Raw genomic sequence first — 20,074 nt, 5'->3', positions numbered from 1 at the left:
GTGAGGTATTATTTCAGGTCCTTTCCTGAAAAAAATCAGAAATGTTTTAAACTCATGTTTGACTTATTAAGAATTTCTTAGGGTCCTGTAGCTATGCTGCTTGCTACGAAGGTTTTAGTCAACCAGCTGAGAGTCCAAGTAAGTCTTCTTGTGCAATGCAACCATTCACCTAAGGCCTCTGCATTCACCCAGGCTCCATGTTCTGTTATTGTGTGCTTCCAAGCTCTACAAAATAAGGCAGAAAAAACAACTTTCAAAAGAATGCCTCAAACACACACGGAATGCATAATTAAGAGCATTCACTTGTTCTTTTCTCTTTGGATTGCTTAATTAGGATGTGTGTCTAATTACAGGTTGGCAGCTCTGCAATGGGCTGTAAGCCGTTTTTCTTCAAGCTGCATTTGTACCTGGGAACCAAATCCCTATTCTTATGAACAATTAGTTTCCTCTGGTTTAAGGAGATAGTTAGAAAAGAAGGGCAGCGAAAGGGGATTTTGTATTGCGTTATCTGACAGCTATACAGCGCATATATGTAGTGGTAACAAAAGAGGGACCGCAAGCTAATTTCTTTCTAATCACATAGTTTAACTAAAGTAGGAAACTCTTTAAGAGCTATAGGAGACACATTGTGTCCTACGGGTTAAAGCAGAAGGACTGGTTGAACAGATAGATCACAACTAACATCATAGCCCTCTAAGGGTTCACTATTAGTGCAGTCTCAATATACCAAAAAATACCATGAAATCAACATAGCATTGAGGGGAACCATGGCTCGTGACCTCTAAAGACTGTAATTATTCATTTCGTTATCACACCACCCTGTTGCAGCACAAATCAGCTTGGGGACTATTAGAGAACTCTGATGGCACTTCATTAACTTTTATTAAAACCTTAGGAAACATTAACAAAGAAAATCAAAGTATCACATAACTATACAGTACATAATTACAAAAAAATGTCAGAGCCTGAAATATAACCAAGATCATCTCAAGACAAAAATAGAACATAACTGATTGAATAACAACACATACAACTAAGCCAAAGTATTCATTATATGTTAGGAGCACACGTGCACATACATATGGTACACTAGCTCTCTTATTTTCGAACCGACACTTGAAGAAACTGTCACTCACACAGTAACAGCCCATAATTAGGTTGGCAAATGCACAGCTTGCTCTTGAAGGACAGCAGTGTATGATCATACGCCAGGAGCAGAAACCTCCTGTGCCTAGAACTGCACACTATTATTTAGGCGTTGCTTCAAGAATTTCTTTTCGAATTCAGGCTCTGTCTTCACTGAGATGAAGAAGTCAATTTCAGAAACATTCTGCACTTTTGGCACAAGTACCTGTGCATAATGACAGACAAAGAAAAAATATACCGGCACAGACATACAATTTATGCATTTCTTCTACTGTGTCACACATTAACTTTTTTTTCCAAGGTTTTGCTGTCTTTATATATACTATATAAAAAATGGTTAGCAAATTACAGTAACATTTAACAACAAGAAGATTATTTCAGTTCTTGTTTATTATAGTAATATTGCAAGAAACATTAGCTATCATATTATTTGCTAGAAATGTGACAGGGTAAAGTAAAAATATAAAATATTTTATCACTGATCTTGAAAACAAAACATACTCCAATTATAATCGAGATTTGAAAATGCAGTGCAAAATAAATCCAATTATATTTTGGGAATACCTGAACAAATAAAAATATATTCAAATGCGGAAACATTGCTATATTTTGGATAAACAAACCCTTTTCAAAAGTAAAATGAATTTCCTTGAGCAAAGCTTTAAAGCAGTGCTTGGTGCATGAACTTCAGCCATTATTTCTTGACTACAGGGAAGGCCGCTGCTGTGTAGCAGAAATGTGCCCCTCATGTCTGGAGAGACAGAGGGGGTTCCCTAATTAAGTTTTGATAGCAGGGTTCTCGTTTGGGAGGGAGACACTCAGAATGTTTTACAGATACCTGAGAGTCAGGATGACTTGTGCTTTCACTTGTGTGAGCCATCCTCTTGGACCCAGGAGCTCGGGTTTCACTGCTCCGTGATCACTGGGGCGCGAGGCATTTAAATAGATATATGGTGCACTCTGTCTCCCTAACAGAGCCCGAGGTTTGTGTTTGATGTGGAGAGTGAAAACCTACCTCCATTGGCCTGGGTTTCAGCAGTATCGCTTTCACTTCAAATTACTGCCTAGGCATACACTGACAGCCTATAGATCAAGGCGGGCTGCTGTCTGGCTGCAGGTGTATCCTTAACAATGGAGTGTCTCCTGATCTGCCTGTGAATGGAGAGCACTAATTCCTGTGCCGAAATCTACAACGAAGAAATCTAGAGCAGATTTTGTTGATAAAGTGATAATTGTGCTTCCTACTAGTGGAGGCCCATAGTAACTGTAAGGATGTTTTTTTTCTTCCCACTGTTTTGTGTGTCTGGACTGCCAGGCAACTTTGTTTGGGTCAGATGTACTGGAACGTATAAATACAGACATGCGACCGATATTAGGATCCTGCTTCAAAAACAATTGTGGCCTGTCCTATATATTCAAAAACAATTTCAAAGTTGAAGTGCTGAACCTCTTAAATCAAAACTTGGTGGACTTTATGTATTTTATTTTACTTGAAAAGTTCAAACCAAAAAGTTAAAAAAAACTATAATGATAACTTCAATGAATGAGTAACTGATTTTGAAAAAACATGGCCTATCATGCAAGCTACTGTTCTTCCAAAGAATAAAAAAGTCAAATAAATTACAAACTTTATAGGTATAATTCTAGGAACAACAGGATGCATTTACACAGAAATTAAGTTCCTGCATAAACCAAGATGATTGCCTGAAAGCCATTTCATTTTCATGCATCACACCTACACCTGGCTCAGAACACTCTCTCACTTATTAGAGTGATATATAATACACCCACACTGGTGCATCACCTGCTTTCATGAAACACACTCTATAACACTTTGACACACACTGCTCTTCTTCTAAAACTATTTGACCAACTAATTCTAAAGGCATTCAGTATAATTCTAGTGACAAAGCAGTTGAATGCAGTTACCATACCCTATGTTAAAATGGGATGCTTGACTAAACCCCAAGTGCCTTTTCTGAAAGGTACAGATCATTAAAAAAGCTAGACATTGCAAATTATTATTCAGTTTAAAGGCTCAACTAAGTCACTGGGAGATCAGCTGAATATAAACTCTAAGATCCTGGCATTAGGTTTGCATAGTCTTGACTTGATGACTTTTAAGAGCAATACAGGCCAGAAGGGGAGCCAAAGGTGACTGCACCTTGTTAACCGAGTGCAGCTGGGCTGGAGCAACATTGTGGGAATGAATTGCGGTAATGCTGATATGGAAAGGAGATCCAACCAGGATCCCTCACCTCAGGGAACAAGCATAAGGCATGGTGTAATGGAGTTTGGACCCTCTGCTCTTTTGCTGGTCTTGGCTCCTAAAGATTCTGATTTCATAACATTTTATGGTTGCAAAGTGTGAGGGAGTTATTGCAGCTGTGCAAGGATGTTTTTCTGTTTTTGTGCTACTGCCTGAAAAACCACAGTCAGTGCAATGCGCTCTGGCTGCAAATTGGATTATCATATAACTCTAAGGAATTACACTGCATAAGCAAGTTAAGCAAAAGGGACTAGTTTGTCAGAAGAAAAACACATTGCAACATTGAATCAGCTAGTATTGCTTTTGTTTCTGGAACATATTCTGGAAATTGTTTGGATAATTTGGGTAAAATGCTAACTGACCTGGTGTGTGATAAAATATGTTAGGATCCCAAGCCAAAATACAGCGCCTTCATGACTGGACTGGTCCCAGAGATTTGTAGTTAACTCTCATTTTTTGAATGATAACAAATTTGTGCATTCAGTGTGCTCTTGTCAATTATTACACAGCCAACATAGCTTGGCTTTGACATACTGGGGGCTGCCATCAACATACATTCATTTGCAAGAAAGAATAATGCTGAATATAAAACAAGGAATGTAATGTCAAGCAGATGGGGCTGATCTACTGCAATAAAGTCATGTTTTGGCCTTGGACCCAAACATATGTAAGTACATGCAGAAACCACAAAATAGGTGAGACAGAAATGGAACTGCTTTAAAATTAAGACTAAACATCTTTCTATTCTCATCAAATATCATTACTTTTAGTACAAACATTCTATGACATCTAAATTTGTACATTACTATTTACTATACTGCATCAAATCCTGAAAAACCTTGAAAGGTGTGGTCTTGAGCTTCTTACTATTTGATTGTGGAATTTAATTGGAATTGATTACATGCAGAAATGTCTAGACTCTTGAGGGCATCATATCAGCCTCTTAAACAACTTAGCAATCAAATACTCAATGCTCATCCTGTAACATTCAGAAGGAGTGTGAATAACTGTAAAATTACTATTCACATTTACTAGTGTAAACAGCTCTAAAGGATTTCCAAGCGGTTTCCAGGTTAATGATGGATTACTGATAGATTACGTTATGGATGTCAGCTGGCACTGAGAACGTCTGGTGTACACAAGCTACTGTACTTAGTTTCCTTTAAATAAATCTAATTTCATGTATACAAGTCAAAGATTGCAAAGTTTAAGAGGATGAATACCTGTACATGCAAGATGATGACTGTAATGAATACCTTCTGTTTGCAGTTGTTGAACAGTACAATTGCTCAAGGTTGTCTTTTTTTACCTTTGAAACTAAATCGGTATAGTGCTGTATTTACAATGGAGTGTTTGTCTTTTCAGCGTTACAGTAGGTGTTGCTTCTGTGAACCACGTCTTCAGCTCTGAAACACACCCTGTGCTGAGACAGCTGCACTGCAGTGCACAGTGAGCTGAGTCCACCGCATTGCAGGTCTCACTTGTTGAAAGAGAAACTACAGTACGAACAGACTGATAACGAAAGCAACACGTGGAAATGATCAGCAGCTGAGCTCAAATGATAGTCATTAAAATACCTGTCAAATAACAGGGTGTGTATATATTCACACAGCCATTGGCATTAATGCAATTAATTTAATGTTGAAACTTCATGCTATCTTGAGCTGTTTGTAATAAAAAAAACAATTTTCTCCACTAAAGCCAACTTCTATTTTTCTTCAAGAACAAAACACAAAGCGCAGACCAAAACACGAACAGGTACACAATCCAGTATACGATATTTATCAGAGGTGACAGTACAGCAGTCAGACCTACTGTACATTAACCTAGATTAGCGATACAGAGTTTAGCATTGTTCTTGTTACTGTAAATTATGAAAGCACTTGGAACTGCAGATGATAGGAGAGGATACATTTGTCCCTGTTTATTCAGCTAGAAGAGCACAACCCTGGGCCTGCCTGGGAAAGGCTGTGTCGGGACAGACACAGGGACAGTGGGTGGGCTGCCATAGTGACCAGTCCAGGTTATTTCTTTCCCCTTCAGTTTCCCCTGAGATCCCTAACTTTCTCAAAATGACAATGCCTGTCAGTTTACCGAACTTTGCAACTTACCAATGGGATTTGAAGGCCCCCGAGGAGGTCTCCTAAGTTAAACAGGCTCGAAGAAGGCTTTTTTTTCCCTTACTTGCTGTTAACCAGGGAAAGTAGAGGCCGTCTCTGTATATGGACACTGTATCCAATGGACAAGTTTGGCCAGGCTGTCTGCCACCACAAACATCCCCCGCCTCACTGTTGACTTAACCACAGGAGGAGCCATTGGCATCCTTTCAAATCATGTTCCGTTCAGAGAGAGCAGGAAATGAGAATTCTGAAAAAGCAAAAATAAAATATTATTAACTGGAATCTTTAAAAGGCAAATAAACACCAATAATAGTATCCAAGTCTCAGGCCTTGAAAGTCAAATCAACTTATTTTTTAATGTCTTTAAAACAACTGTCTCTGGCACAGATTCGTCTGCTCCCACGCAAGCTTCATTTCTTGGTCGCTGAACATAGGAACATTTGAGGTGCTGTGGCCAGCAATTTACCCCTGCGGATTAGGAGGCTGGCTGCTGTACTGATTAGGAGCAATAGTAAGCATTTATCTCCCGGTATAAGTTGAAACTTCCAAGGGACTACAGTACTAACAAAAGAAAAACAGCATAATTTTCCGAACATTTTTATGCCACAGAGGTCAGGAAGGAAATTCAGTCCTATGGAAACAACATTAAAGCAACAGGTATAACAATTACATTCCTCCTTTTTACAGCTGAGCTATGTCTTGCTGGGTTTGTCAGTTTAAGAGCTAGCTTTCAAAAAGCAAAGTGGTAAGCCTTGAAAACCTCTGAAAGACCATGTCCACGTCTGGAAAATGAATAAAGCTCTAAGAGCAGGATGCAGTGACTCGCAGAAAAGTCACTGAGCAGAGCTCAAGAAAGGGAAAACCATGTGGCCTACTGGAGAAAGTGTAGCAAACAATTAAACAATATTCAGTAGCAGTGAACCCCAATTTGGGAAGTCACAGGGGTTGTTGTTTCACTTAGCGCAACCCTATGGTCCTGAGCTCGACCCTGTGTTCCTTTACTTAGAGAAGGCTGGGCACAGACGGGTATTCATGTCAACCAGGATCAAACCTCTTACATATAGGCCTTAGAGGTCAGCCTAATGTTAGGCCATTTTAAGGTCATGGTTATTTTTGATTTGTCAGACAGAACCGAAAACTGCAGGGAAAGAAGGCACCTCTTGTTAGATCGTGGGTTAGAAAATGTAAACCACATGCAGTGTTTCGTGCATGAACTGAAAGATTGCAAACCAGGGTGACAAATACGCCATCATGGTTTCTCACTGTAGTGCCTCCATCTCTTGACGTTGTTCTGGGTGATGGGTGAACATCCTCAGCCTCCTGCTGAAGAGGATTCCAGACAGTGCCTGTCAGCATTCTCCTCAAGTGTTCCATCCGGAAGGTGGGGTGTGGGGTCACTGAGTCACTCCTTTCAGAGTTTGGTGTGCTAATAGAGGAAATGTGATTTATAGCCCTGTGTCGTCATCTGCTGTAGCCACAAGCACTCTGAACCTGACACGGGTTTACTTCAGAGATGTGTGACTTCAGTGCAGAAGATGAAAGACTGCAGAGCTCATGTAGGACATCCACTGATCTTTACTGGTGTTCATTTCTTTCACTTCACCAATTGAAACATATCACAAATTTTACTGTATATTACTGTTGATTGCTCAGAACATAACTGCTATTAAATATCACAAAGCTTGTGAACATTGAAATAATAAAGTGTGTCAGTTTCGGCTTGAGATAACTGCTCAAGGCCCAACCTAAAGCAGTCCTGTTCTGTAATTTTACATCACATTATGTATATACTGTACTGTATAAGTAATAATACCTTTAAAATAATTGAGGCATTTATTTATTAGGTAAATATCCCACTGTTTAAGACTTGAAAAAGGTCACGGAGATCTAACACAATTCTTCCCAAAAGTGACAGAATCGTGTCACTGTTGAAGGAAGATAATTGAAATCGATATGAATGACAAGTGTACAAGATCTTTTTTGTGGAAAGACTAAGTGTGACATATTAATATTATGTCACACTTAATTATTAATATAATTAATGTGGTGAAACAGACACATAAAGGTTATGTTGTTCATTTAAGAAAGGGATTCTCTTGCTGGGGGACCCCTCTTCAAGAAATCCCTCTTGATAAAAATCTCACTTTAAAATTAAAGTAGAAAAGAAATATATAATTATCCTTGAATTATTCCGCTGAAATGATCATTTATTAGTATAGCAGATCTACTGGGTAACCATAAACATTGTGACTAAATGTCCATTAATGGAGCAAAAATGAGACACAAGGGTGGCTACTGTAAGTCTTTAGGATCAGTGCCTCAATTCTGTCAAAAGAACTTTCAGGTTGAATTCCTTAAAGGTTAACAGTGCTCATGACAAAAAAAAGCCAAATTAATTTAACAAATAGGTAATTTTCCAACAGATAATTTTAACAATTGTTGTTAAGATGACCTATGTGATACGTGCTTTTTTCCTTGTCTTTCTTCGACCTGGAATGTCTAGTTTCTAAGAACCCACATGGAATGCCTATCTGCTAGAATCTGGTGTTGTTTATTCAGTAAAATCTAAACAACAAAAGCCACAATAAGCTCCATATCTCCTGTACGAATGAGGCAGATTCTGAGAATGAATGGCTGGCGGCCATGAGTGGGATATCGCCACCACTGTTTCTCATGATCCTCCCAGCATCTCCAGACAGCTTCCAGCCTGACTGAGAAAGCTGCTCATCTGAAGCCTGTGCAGCGCAGGGAAAGTAGGACACACCAGGGGTGACTCACTGCCTGCCCCCTCTGTACACTCTGCCATCCCAGGGCCTCGCTGATGACGGAGGGCAGAGAGAGGTAGAGAGGGAGACGTTGTGTGTCACGGAGGTTCAGAGCAGCCATTGCCGTGCACATCTGCCTCCCATCTCCCCATGATGATGTCAGGGTGAACTCTATCTGAAACAGATGTGCCTGTGCACCACCAGATACATTAGCCAAGATTAAAAGCAAGATGTTCCTCTCTGATTTGATTGTGGTCAGTGGGTTGGTAGGATTATGGTGAAAGCCTTACATAGTTTAGGAAAACATAATACAGTAAAAGAAAGATCCAGAGTGCTAAGACAAATAAATAACCAAATAAATGAATAAACCAGGGGAATGCATTTCAAAGCACAGTTTTTCTGAACGTCATCGAGAAACCTACAGTCATACGAAGAATTAATGAAAATTATTTATAGGGTGGTTAGTAATACATAAGCATCTTTTGAACAGAATCCATCCATTAATGTGGAGATCTTTCTGAATAAACCAAAGTATTAGAGTTTCATTTTCTGCAATTGTAACTTTTTAGTACCGTTTTTAGCCTTTTAAGCTCAAGTCATTCACATGGGCACTAGATGTTCCAACATCATTACAGCCCATGAACATCTCAAACAGAGGAATGTTCTCCATTCTCACAGTCCAACTGAGCCTCCTTTCACACTGCAGACCTCATGTCAAGCTAGTGATGTATATTGAACTGAGCTCCTCCTGAGAGACCTCCTCCCTGTCTGCCTGGGAGCCTGCTGGGACCAGTGTCCCAATCCAGACGTCACAAAGGCTTCAGATGAGGATAATAATGTTGGAAATCAGTCCTCTGAAGTTGGAGTTGGTGCCTCTAGAGTCACCAGTGAAGTGAACACTGTGGCACTTGACATGCATCTTTCAAATGATTTAGAAAAAAAAGGGTCAGATATTAATTAAAGAAAACAACCTGTCTTTCATTTTGTGCTTTCTAGACATGTCCAGCCAGCAGTCATGAATTGGCACAGCTGATGTGCAGTGTGTGAAGAGTTACAATGTAGTGTAATTCATGTTTTAATTGCTTAATACATCTTGAATTGTTAAGCTTATGCTCGTCTGTTCCTTTTTATTTTTTTAAGGTTTTATTAATTTGTCCTCACTCAACAGTCTGCATGTATCATTACATAACATTTTATGTAGCTGTAATCCTCTTCTGCATTCTATTAGGATTCAAGTTAAATTGCTTCCTTTATAAAATTAAATTAATGCTCTGTTCTCTGACTTGGTCTTCTTTAGTCAAAACACATCCTGTGTATATAGACATCTTTTAAGAAACTATAATGTTAGATATAATACGAATAATGTTTCTCTGAAAGAAAACAAGATATTTAAATCAAAATGATGTAAAAACATAAAGCAACTAGAAGAATTATTTTGAAAAGCCCAAAAAGCTACAGTATATGATCTTATAGATTAGTTTTTCTCATTTCTAATTTACACTGTTTAAACCAATGGTGCTCTCATGCTATTAAGAAGCACAATCTGATTGTTTATTTTTCCCTGGATATTTAATCTTATCTAAAATTAATACAGTATATGGTAGGTGACTATGGAAGTGTCTCTGAGAATCTAGAGACAATGGGAAACACCTAACGAGTGGCCATACAGTATTTCCACTTCCTAGAGCTTCAAGCAAAGGATGTTTACGTAGTTGTCCTGGGTGTGGATGGAGCACATGGATCAAAAGAATCTACTGGTTCACCTTAGTTAATTAAGTCCTGGGTAAATGATTAAGAGTGTAAGAAGTGTAGGATAAAAAGACAGAGAGAAACAGTGGAAGAGTTCAGAACATAGAAAGAGGGAGGAGAACAGAGAAGACAGGAGGACACCGAACATAAAGCTTGTACCAGGCAAGAGGTCTTTGTACAAATCATCCATAAAAACCAGGTTGGAACTAAATACAGTATGTATTTGAACCTTGCTAAGAGAGCTTGCTATTCTGTGGTTTTTAAAGAACTCTGAATCCCTCAGATAAAAACTCTCCTTGTTAGTGGGTGCTTGCCATTGATTTGGTAGCATCTGGGTTTACACATAAAGGTTGTGCTTTATATAGTTTAAAAGGCAGCTTTATCTTATTCTGGCCTTTGTAGGTGTTATGAGTTTGAATACTTGGTAACAGTTTTGGGGTTTTCTTGGTGGTCTCGACATAGGCCTCTGGAACACCTTGACTGTAAACTTGTATTTACTGGTTAATCTGCTTGGTCATTTCCTGTTTCCTTTTTCCTAACACCCCATTTGTAAAGGTGTATATACTGTAAGTATATAATACAGTTCTCTACTGAACTGAATTAAAGGTATTATCAAAACCTATATGAACTGTCCATTACCTGAAGTCACATAAATCACAAAAATGTCATGTATCTGTGAATATCAAACCTGGATTCAAAATTGCAATAAAATACTGACCTATTTTGGCCAGTGTGCTAGAAGCTCAACCGATTAAAAAATAATTAACTCCTATAGCATCCCTGTCATTATTCTACATTCTTCAGTGCTCTCTCACTTTTATACAATACCCAATCAACACTTTACCACACTGGAACTTCTCTTACCAGGTAAGCAAATGAACTTGGGGCTGTCTCTCTAGTTTGGTTGCAGAAAACAAAGGATTCTTATCATATAGTTTTGCTGTGTGATCTGCAAGAAAGAACATGACAAGGGCTGGAAACAGGACGTGGCCATTCAGCCAGTTTAGCTTGTTTGGTTGTAAGCAGATAATTAATCCCAGAATCTAATTTCTTTCATTTTTTCTCTTTCATTTCTTAAAAGACGCCGTGGACAAGATGGCTAGGTACCTTGTTCCAGACTTCCACAATTCTTTGTGTAAATACGTGACTAATGTTCTGTTTTAAATGCGCATCCAAAGAAAAACAGGAGTAAAGTCAACTATTGTACAGTATGTCTCCCTACATGTGTTAAAAAGGAAGAGGCAAGTGCCTCATTTCTGTTCACAGTCTGATGCATCACCACAGCAACAGCATCACAGCAGAGTTTAGACTAGAGTGAAATTATTCAGGATGAATTTAGGAGGTCTGTTTAATGCTTAAGCAAGGAGGGTAGTCAGTGTAAGTTTAAATTGAAAGCCCTTTCATTGTACCTAAAAGAAAAGGCAGTTTTATGACCCCAAGTGTCCAGGGGTAAAGGGGTGTAACATTTAGGATAATTTTTGGAAGGAGGTGGGTTCTGGTAAGGGACTAGGAAGCGTGTCAACAAGGGTTGGTGCAAGAGTGATTATTTTAAGGTGAATAAGTGACTGGTATTCAATAAGTCACAATAACACACAGGGAAAGGGAACTAGAGTGATGCCAAAGAAAACAAAATAAACAAAAATGGTCAAATGGAGATGACTAAGAAAGTGAGGGAAAGCTAACCTGTCTACAAAAGAAAACCCGAAACACGCGGTCTTCGGCGTCTTCAAATGCCCTAGCTAACCTTCACTGACTACCCAAAACCATACAAGACAAAAGGGCACTCACCTGTACTAAACTAGTATGACTAATACAAAAGTCAACTACATGTTCAAAATGTACCCAACAACCTAAACTAACCCTATACACAAAAGTTCACACAAATACACAAGTGATCTAGGAATACACATAAGGGAAAACAAGAGTAGACAAGTAACCAGGTAAAAAGGAACACAGAGGTAGAACATAACATGTTAGGGCAAGGTAAAGGCCAAACAAGGATAAACACAAACAAACGAAAGTACAAGACGAACACAAACCAACAAAGCCGAAGCTATACAAATACACACGAAGCGAAACGAAGCCGAAGCCGAAGCCGAAGCCGAAGCCGAAACCAAACCAAACCAAACCAAACCAAACATGAAACAAAGGGACGCTGAGCCACGCAGGACCAAAGTCAAACAAAAGGCAAAAGGAGGGAGAACAATAAAGGTCAGTAAGTATGGATCATAGCAACAAAACACATGGACCACACACTGGGACGTAACAGCAGATAGCATCTACAATAATAATGAATATAGTATCTATCTACTGTATATTCAGGTCAGTGAAAATGTTGTGACATCTGTTTTCTTTTTAGGGTGAAACAGTTTTCACATTTATAAGACACAGCTCACTGAGTGATGAACCGCAACATCAAATCAAACCACTGACTGATCATTTAAATGCTGACACCTCTGGATGTCATCGGGCTAGATGAAGTTGAAGATATACTGCAAGATGAAAAGTATATCACTTGTGTTTGGTTTTAACATTGTTTTTTAACAATTTGTTGATTTTTATCCCCGCCTCACCCTAACCCAACCTGACCTGACCCAACCCGAGGCAGAAAACACAGAAGCAATTACTGAACAAAACTGAAAATATACAGTACTGGACACTTCTTCCAGGGGCCCACAATGCAAATGACAGAGTTTCTTTCACCAAAGGAGAAAGAACGAATATGGAAAAAATGGAAGAAACATATTTGGACACAAAACATGAAACATCACCTCTTTTGAGCTACTTTATCAATAACCATATAGTGATAGGGTGATGTTCCAAGCCACTAACAAAAAGTGAAAGAGGCTGAGTGCAGCTGAGGCTTGAACATTTCTAACATTTTTTTTAAACACTGTAGCAAAAGTTGTGCAATAGTACTCTGATTAAACCGAAAGCAGAATACTCTTTTGATGCAAATCATAACATTCAAATAAACTTAACACCAAGTGCAAGGCAATTGTTTCTCTAATACTGTAATTGTAGCGTTTTTGACAGATTTTCTAGATAAGGTTTAAAGACAAAGCTTATAATGGTAAGATGTCAGGAAGCAGTCTTGCATCTGAGGAGCTGTCTTGGCAGTGGAATGAGCTGGCAATACCTCATTAACCTCCACTGATTTACTGTAGGACTGCAAATGGCTTGGAATTGTTCTTTGTTATTTAAGCCACACCACACACCACACGCAGGATTCTGCAAGAAAGAATACATTTGCAAGATGTGGAAGCTGGGAATACCTCATTAACCTCCACTGATTTAGGATTGCAAATGACTTGGAATGGTGATTTGTTATTTAAGCCACAGCACACAATAACCAGGATTCTGCAAGAAAGAATACATTTCCAGCATGTGGAAGCTGGGGATTTAACTGGAAAAAAATAGAAGAGTAAACCAACCAAAAGTGCACAACTAATTTTAAATATTTGATTTACAAAGCTAAATTGAATTAACTTTGCATGAGAAAGTGAAGAATGCTGTATTAAACATTCACAGAAGCTTGTGTGGTGTGTGCCTAAGTATATATGCATCAGTTGGGGTGGGGTTGAGTTTCAAGGCTGGATGAAAAATGGAAGGTGATAGCTGGGAATGGAGAAATGTGCTATAGAGCATCTATTTGGGAAGTGAAGTCAGTCTGTCGGGGAGACGTCCTGGCCAACAATTCCAGCTCATGTTCTGTTCCACTGCTTGGCTCTGGAAGTTATTTTTCAAAGCCAGGCATTTTAAAAAAATATATATTAAGAAATAGTTCTAAAATTGCTCGGCTATCTGCTCACCGTTTTGTCTTTCTGGGCTAAATTGTTGCTGCTTCTAAAAATGCCTTCCAGTCTGAAGGCTGGCACGTTGGAAGGGTCAGGCCTGTGCAAGAGGGCCCTGCCTGTGCCAGACCCATGCGTGTCCATTCCTCTTGGCCCTTCTCCAGTGTCAAATTCTCAATATCAAGCTATTTCAAGCTCGTCTTTTTTTGTCCGACATTTCATAATACACCCACTCATACATTAAGACACCCAATGGAAAGCAGAAAACTAAAAATATTTCATAAACCGTGCCTTAGTTACCATAAATTGCCATAGATACATTAAGGATAGCAGCCTGGTTGCCTCTGTGTGGTTGGTACTTACCCTTCTCACTAGAAGAAACCCAGGATATTGTTCTGAACATATAGTACAGACAGAGGGGTGCAGTAACTGGCCTCCCAAAAACATTCTCCTTCCATCCTATGACATAAAACACAATGCCATAGATAACATGAACTAGCAGACAGCACTACTTACTTCCCAGAAGTTTATACCGAATCCCCCAGCTAAATTATAACAGACCTTGTGACCGGTGCACAGACCAAATAGTACTAACTAGGGTCACATTGGGGGCAACACATGCCGAAAGGAATCAAGAATGAATGGAGAAAGATTCTGGTGCAATATGAAATAGTCATGTACTTTAAGATCACTTTATATACCAGTTAGCATTTAGCTGTCCAGTGATATATACCTTTTCTTCGCTGTCTGTAAGAAGTTTGACTCCTGTGAAATAGCTGTATTTTGGGGCATGACTGTAGTCTGATGACTCAGAAGTGAGGAATTATTTTATTATTTTGGAATATATAGTGCAATGCCACAGTTTGGTACTTGACTGTATCGTTTGGAAATATTTGACCAATCCTCTGCAATGGCAGCATGTAATACAGCAGCAGAATCGTGTGTCTGGGATGCCAAATGAAGAGATGAACTGGGTGTTACAGATTTGCCAGATCCTCCCACTGTAACCATGACTGAGCACATATCTTTTGAGGGCAGGTTTTTTTTTTTCTGCAGTTGAACTCCTTGGCTCAATAGCTTAGTGTGTGAGCGTGAGAAGGATTATCAGAGGAAATGATGGCCTACCTAATCCCAGGAGGTCACTCGCCTAACTCTAATTGTTCAAGCCAAGATATATTTTTGTTATTTCCATGCTAAAAGCAGGATAAAAAATAGAAGGGCAAAGAATTATAGTCTGAAAAATCAAATGGATACACAAAGCAAAGATTAAAAAAAATAAAATGTCTTAAGAATGGAATGCTCAATAATATTCCCTCAATAAACTTATAATATAATAAAACCCTTGAACCTACAGTATATATTTTTTAAAACATGTGAGGGAATTAACTTGAATTGACGCTTAAGGGAAGACATCACCAATAAAAATGCTTTAGCTCAATTCTGCACCTCACTAGTAGTTCCAGGATCTATCAGAAAGTCGAAACAAACTCTGTCAGTGTCCATAATGTTTGGAGAAGGAAGAAGATTTACTCTGTTGTGTCAGTTTAGACAGAGAGCAACACAGCTGACAAGTGGAAGGCAGCAGGACAGACATACAGTACAACCAGATCTCCGAACAGACCAAGGATCTCACAATGGCTATAGCTCCCTCTAGTGGATAGCATCTCATTTAGTGGAGAAAGAAGGGAAACGCGGGTTAACACATCACTGTGAAGTCCGAAAATAAAGAAAGAACGTCCGTATGAATCAAGAATAACCTGACTAACAGGTTCGATACATCTGCATTATTTGTATCCAGGCACCAGTTGTGCTCTGGAGAGAGTTTGTACGCTGGCCAGCACTTGAAGAGTTAGCATTTCTGCACTGGTCCAGAAAGCAGCCACCTGGGGAAAAAAGCTCTGTAACAGCTAATTCAACAAACCACTAAGAGCAGAGGCCACTTGAAATCTATGAATGTGTGGAATCAAACATCTGAAGGAAAATAGATAAATTGCACCACCCCGGAATGTGTTATCATGTACATAGATACGTCTGAATCTGCATTTCACAAGATTGACATTTGAATGCCAGGATGCCATTCTATGAAATGCCAGGTCATAGAAAGCCAGGATGTTGTACTACTGGAACTTTCCATCTATTTTTTTCCACTCAGGCTTTCAAATTCTCAATGTGATTTTCTAGTACAGAGCACAGCGATATTACAGGAAACACGATCCATTTCTAACAAAGAAGCAGAGAAGCAAGCCAATGCATTTAATGGATGCATTGATACTATGTCTCTTAAAATCAAATCAATCCCTTTGTTTAAGAACTATGTTCCGTGTAAACGACTATCTCACAATGATAAATATTCATAATAACAAATTAGTTATTAGCAATTAGCAAATAGTTTGCTTTTGAAATGAGTTATGTGTGTATAGAGTACATTTATGTTATGATGCTAAGATGTGTAGCAAAACAGACAGAACACTGAGCACAAGATACATGTAATTATTCCCATAGCATAAAGAGAATGTGTTTTCGTGAAGGTTATCACTGTGTGCTTCTGTTGTGTTCCAGTGGTAAGGACAGGGGAGGGCTGTCGTAGACATACAAATTTAACAAAGCACAGTTAGTATTGGGGAACCCTTTTTTGCTTTCTTACTTTACTTTTGAAAAAGTAATCCATTACAGTTACAGACTACTTGTGTAAGAGATTACATTTTAAAATTGGGAATCTGAATGAAATTGCTTTTAAAAGGTAATGCAATACTTTACATGGGACCTAAGCACACACAACATTGATCACTCTGATGACCTAAAATGGTTTATTTTGCCCAACATGTTATTTAAAAATGCAATCCTTTATACAAGAAACTGTGAAGGATTGCTTTTTTTAAGATAACTTTTCCTAATGTTGTGCTTGTCGTGATAAAGTGGAAACATTGCATACTATATTTACTAAAACATTAGAAAATATTAAATTTGTGAGAAACGAAACAGATTAAGATGTCAGTTTTTGTTATAAGCCTGGCTACATTAAATGCCATTAAAAACAAGTCACTAATATAAACATTAAAGCAAGTATTATTTCATGTTTTTTATTTTTTTTATAGTTAATGGGGTTAATATGATAATTGCTTCACATAACCTCAGTCTGGACTGGATTTCTTTTTTTTGCTTCATTCTAAAATCTGCAGTATTTCCCTTTCAGGAAAATAGGAATATCAGGCCATTGCTGTTTAGCTAGCAAGGATATCTGAGCTCATACAGGTGTGTTTCTCTCAGTACCTGCTTTTATGATGGTTCACATTGATGTACAAGTTGGTACGTCTGTTTTTAGCAGGTCACAGCCTGATTTAAAGGAATAGCCCCTTCTCTTCTTAAAAAAAAAAGAACAAGAACAGCCAAAATAATTACTCTCTTCTGCTCTGGATTAACTTGTCAGATTTTTTTCTCTTAAAAGGAGCAGCCAACCTTTCTCTGCTTTGAAGTCATGTCTGTTTTCCAAACTGTCAAAGCATATCCCACCCTGCCTTGGCTCAGGTTTCAATGTGGCGGGCCAAAAACTGCAAAGAATCATTAAGGCAAGAGGTTGATAATTATTATTGGGTGTCTTAATGCGATGGCCTGAGTGCGCAGCCTAGGGAATGAGCACCTCCTCTTGTTGCACTCCTCCACTGCTCTTTGTGGTATTCTTGTAGAGTGGCTACAGCTGTATGCAAAGCGGACCAGCCTTGCTGGATCCACAAGCGCAGTCCCTTTACAAGGGGTATCCTAAGACGCTCAAATAATTGCTATCCCTCACCACTACTGTAAGAACATCTGAATGAAAAGACAGAAACCCAATACCTTGCAAAACCATGGTAGAAACATTTTCCCCTTAAAACGTTTCAATCTGTTTTATTTTTTTCATTTCTTTTGCGGACGTGTACCTGTTTTGCACTTCAAACTGAATGATAAGTATGTGAATGTGTTTGTCACCAGTGAGCAATTGTTAATTTGTCCTGTATTGTCATCCTCTTTCCAGCTCTTCTTCCTCACGGGTAGTGTAGCATTTTAAACCAGTATTTTAAGATAAATGAAATAAACATTTTCTGGGGGGTCAGACTTTTAAGGATTAGCTTTCTAGCACAGACACTTTAAAACATAATATTTAAAAAAAGTGTCATTGGTCTAACATTAAAGTATTTGATTTAGTGCTTGGCACTGTTTCTCGTATACTGTAGCAAATGGGCAATTGATCTTACAAAGGCTGCTTCTTTTTAAATTCCTACCACCCCTGAGAAGAACATGGAAGCAGAATGGCAGAAGGCAGAAACTTGAATATTTAACATGTCTTTGAACTGTGACTCCAAACAATACAAAGTATTCAATAATAGTAAAACATCATTATGCTTAAAAATCTCTGATGAATAGCTTTGGTAATTGTATTTGAGGCACTGTACAATACTCTCACTGTCCTCTGCTGGCATATTGTTGCTGAAGAGCTGCACAACAAATCAGTGCACATTAATAATTTAACAAGATTAATGCTACGCAGTCCAGGTCCACTTGAAATGCTTGAGCACCAAAGATTCGTATTCCATTACTGGGACAAAAATTATAAGCCAGTATACCATACTGTAATCGGAAGCACGGTGCTATTATAGTTTCGATCCTTCAAGACATTCAAGAGAAACGCAAGGTCCTCCCCACTTGATGGAATGAAATGGACCTCTGCAATGTTAATGTCACTAGTCAGCCCAATGGAGGACGATACATTTCTGAAAGTTGAAGCTTTAGCGTGTACTCTGATATTCTCTACAAGGGAATCTCTTCCATAGTCATCCTATGATGAGAGTGTGTGTTGGATTTCTGGCATCTCTTTAAACCACATGCAATCTGAAAATGATTATAAGAAATTTGGATTGCAATATAGGTGAACGATAAAACAACCACAACCTTCATTCATTTATTCAATCAAAAGTCCTGTATATCAAACCTGAAAAGAACAGCAAACTGTTTTTCCAGGTCATCTTTTCCAAAAGGCAGTGTCTTTTACTTCCAATGAGGGAGGTCTTCCTGGAAGGTTGACAAGTATTGTACCGCTTTTCTTCAGTTTTTAAAAGTTTGTTATGACAGAATGTCCCTAAACCATTTTTATTTGTCCCCTTTATGAGAAGCTTCACATAAATTGCTTTGAAAAAAAAATCTGGAACAGGACAAAACGCTCTGCATTCCTTCTTCATGAAGAAGTTAAAGTCACGTGCTGGAGTAAAATTTCCAAAGTCTGTTCTTCTTCAGAGATCAGAGGGGCATGAGGATGAACAGATGGAGACATGGCCTCACGTTTTATGATTTACAGTTTCACTTGAAGATAAGTATTATGGCTTGCTCTAACAGGACCTTAGCTCTGTGCTTCTGGGGTGCTCTGCTCAGCTTCTGTCTGGAGTGATGAAGACTGAAATATAAATCTGAACTTTTATAGTTCAAAATATTATATTTGATTAACTGCATACGAAACTGAACAAGAAAGATATACAGTAAGTCAGGGGTGATAAAAGCCAAACCCCTACAGAACCTGTCTGCACTCACTTTTGTCTTCTTGAGCACAACTGGATGGGTAACCTGCTGTGCTACCTCATGCCTACCCTTCCCTTTGGAGCCTTGCCTTTACAGAGGAAAAAGCTGGTACTGTATATTAATCCTTTGTATCAATTTAAATATTCTCAAACACACTCTGAAACCAGAACAGGGGGCAGGAGCTCTTCCATTTGTATTGAATGGATAAAAGTATCTACCGTTAATAGAGATAAAAGCAACTCAAAAGGAAGATTTTTTGCTTTCTGCTCCTTCACATGTAATTGACTGAAAGAACATGCAGTCTGACATTCTATTTATTAAATCAGCCACTGTTAATTAATCCTCTCCCCTCCACAGAGTACAATGTAATCACAATAAACCATCTGGTCTTCATATGCTTCTGTATCTATCAAAACAATATATCCAATTATATTAATTATCGTACTTATCAATTCTAATTACTTAAAAAAACCTGTCATGTTAAACACTAAACCATCTGTCTTCCAGGAACAGATACCTTCAGTTCAACAGGAATCCATTTGTCTCTGAGTAAGTAACCAGTGGAACAGTCAGGTCCTGTTAAAGAGATCACAAGGTCCATTTCACAAGGAGTTAATACGGTTTGTATCTGAAGTAACACTGTTATAATAATTTCCTTTCTACCCATAAGGGTGTTTGGTATCTCTC

This window comes from Lepisosteus oculatus, chromosome 4 (assembly GCF_040954835.1).
Source record: "Lepisosteus oculatus isolate fLepOcu1 chromosome 4, fLepOcu1.hap2, whole genome shotgun sequence".
Classification (NCBI taxonomy): Eukaryota; Metazoa; Chordata; class Actinopteri; order Semionotiformes; family Lepisosteidae; genus Lepisosteus; species Lepisosteus oculatus.
The sequence above is the reverse complement of the archived record's forward strand: the minus strand, read 5'-3'. Positions refer to the sequence as shown.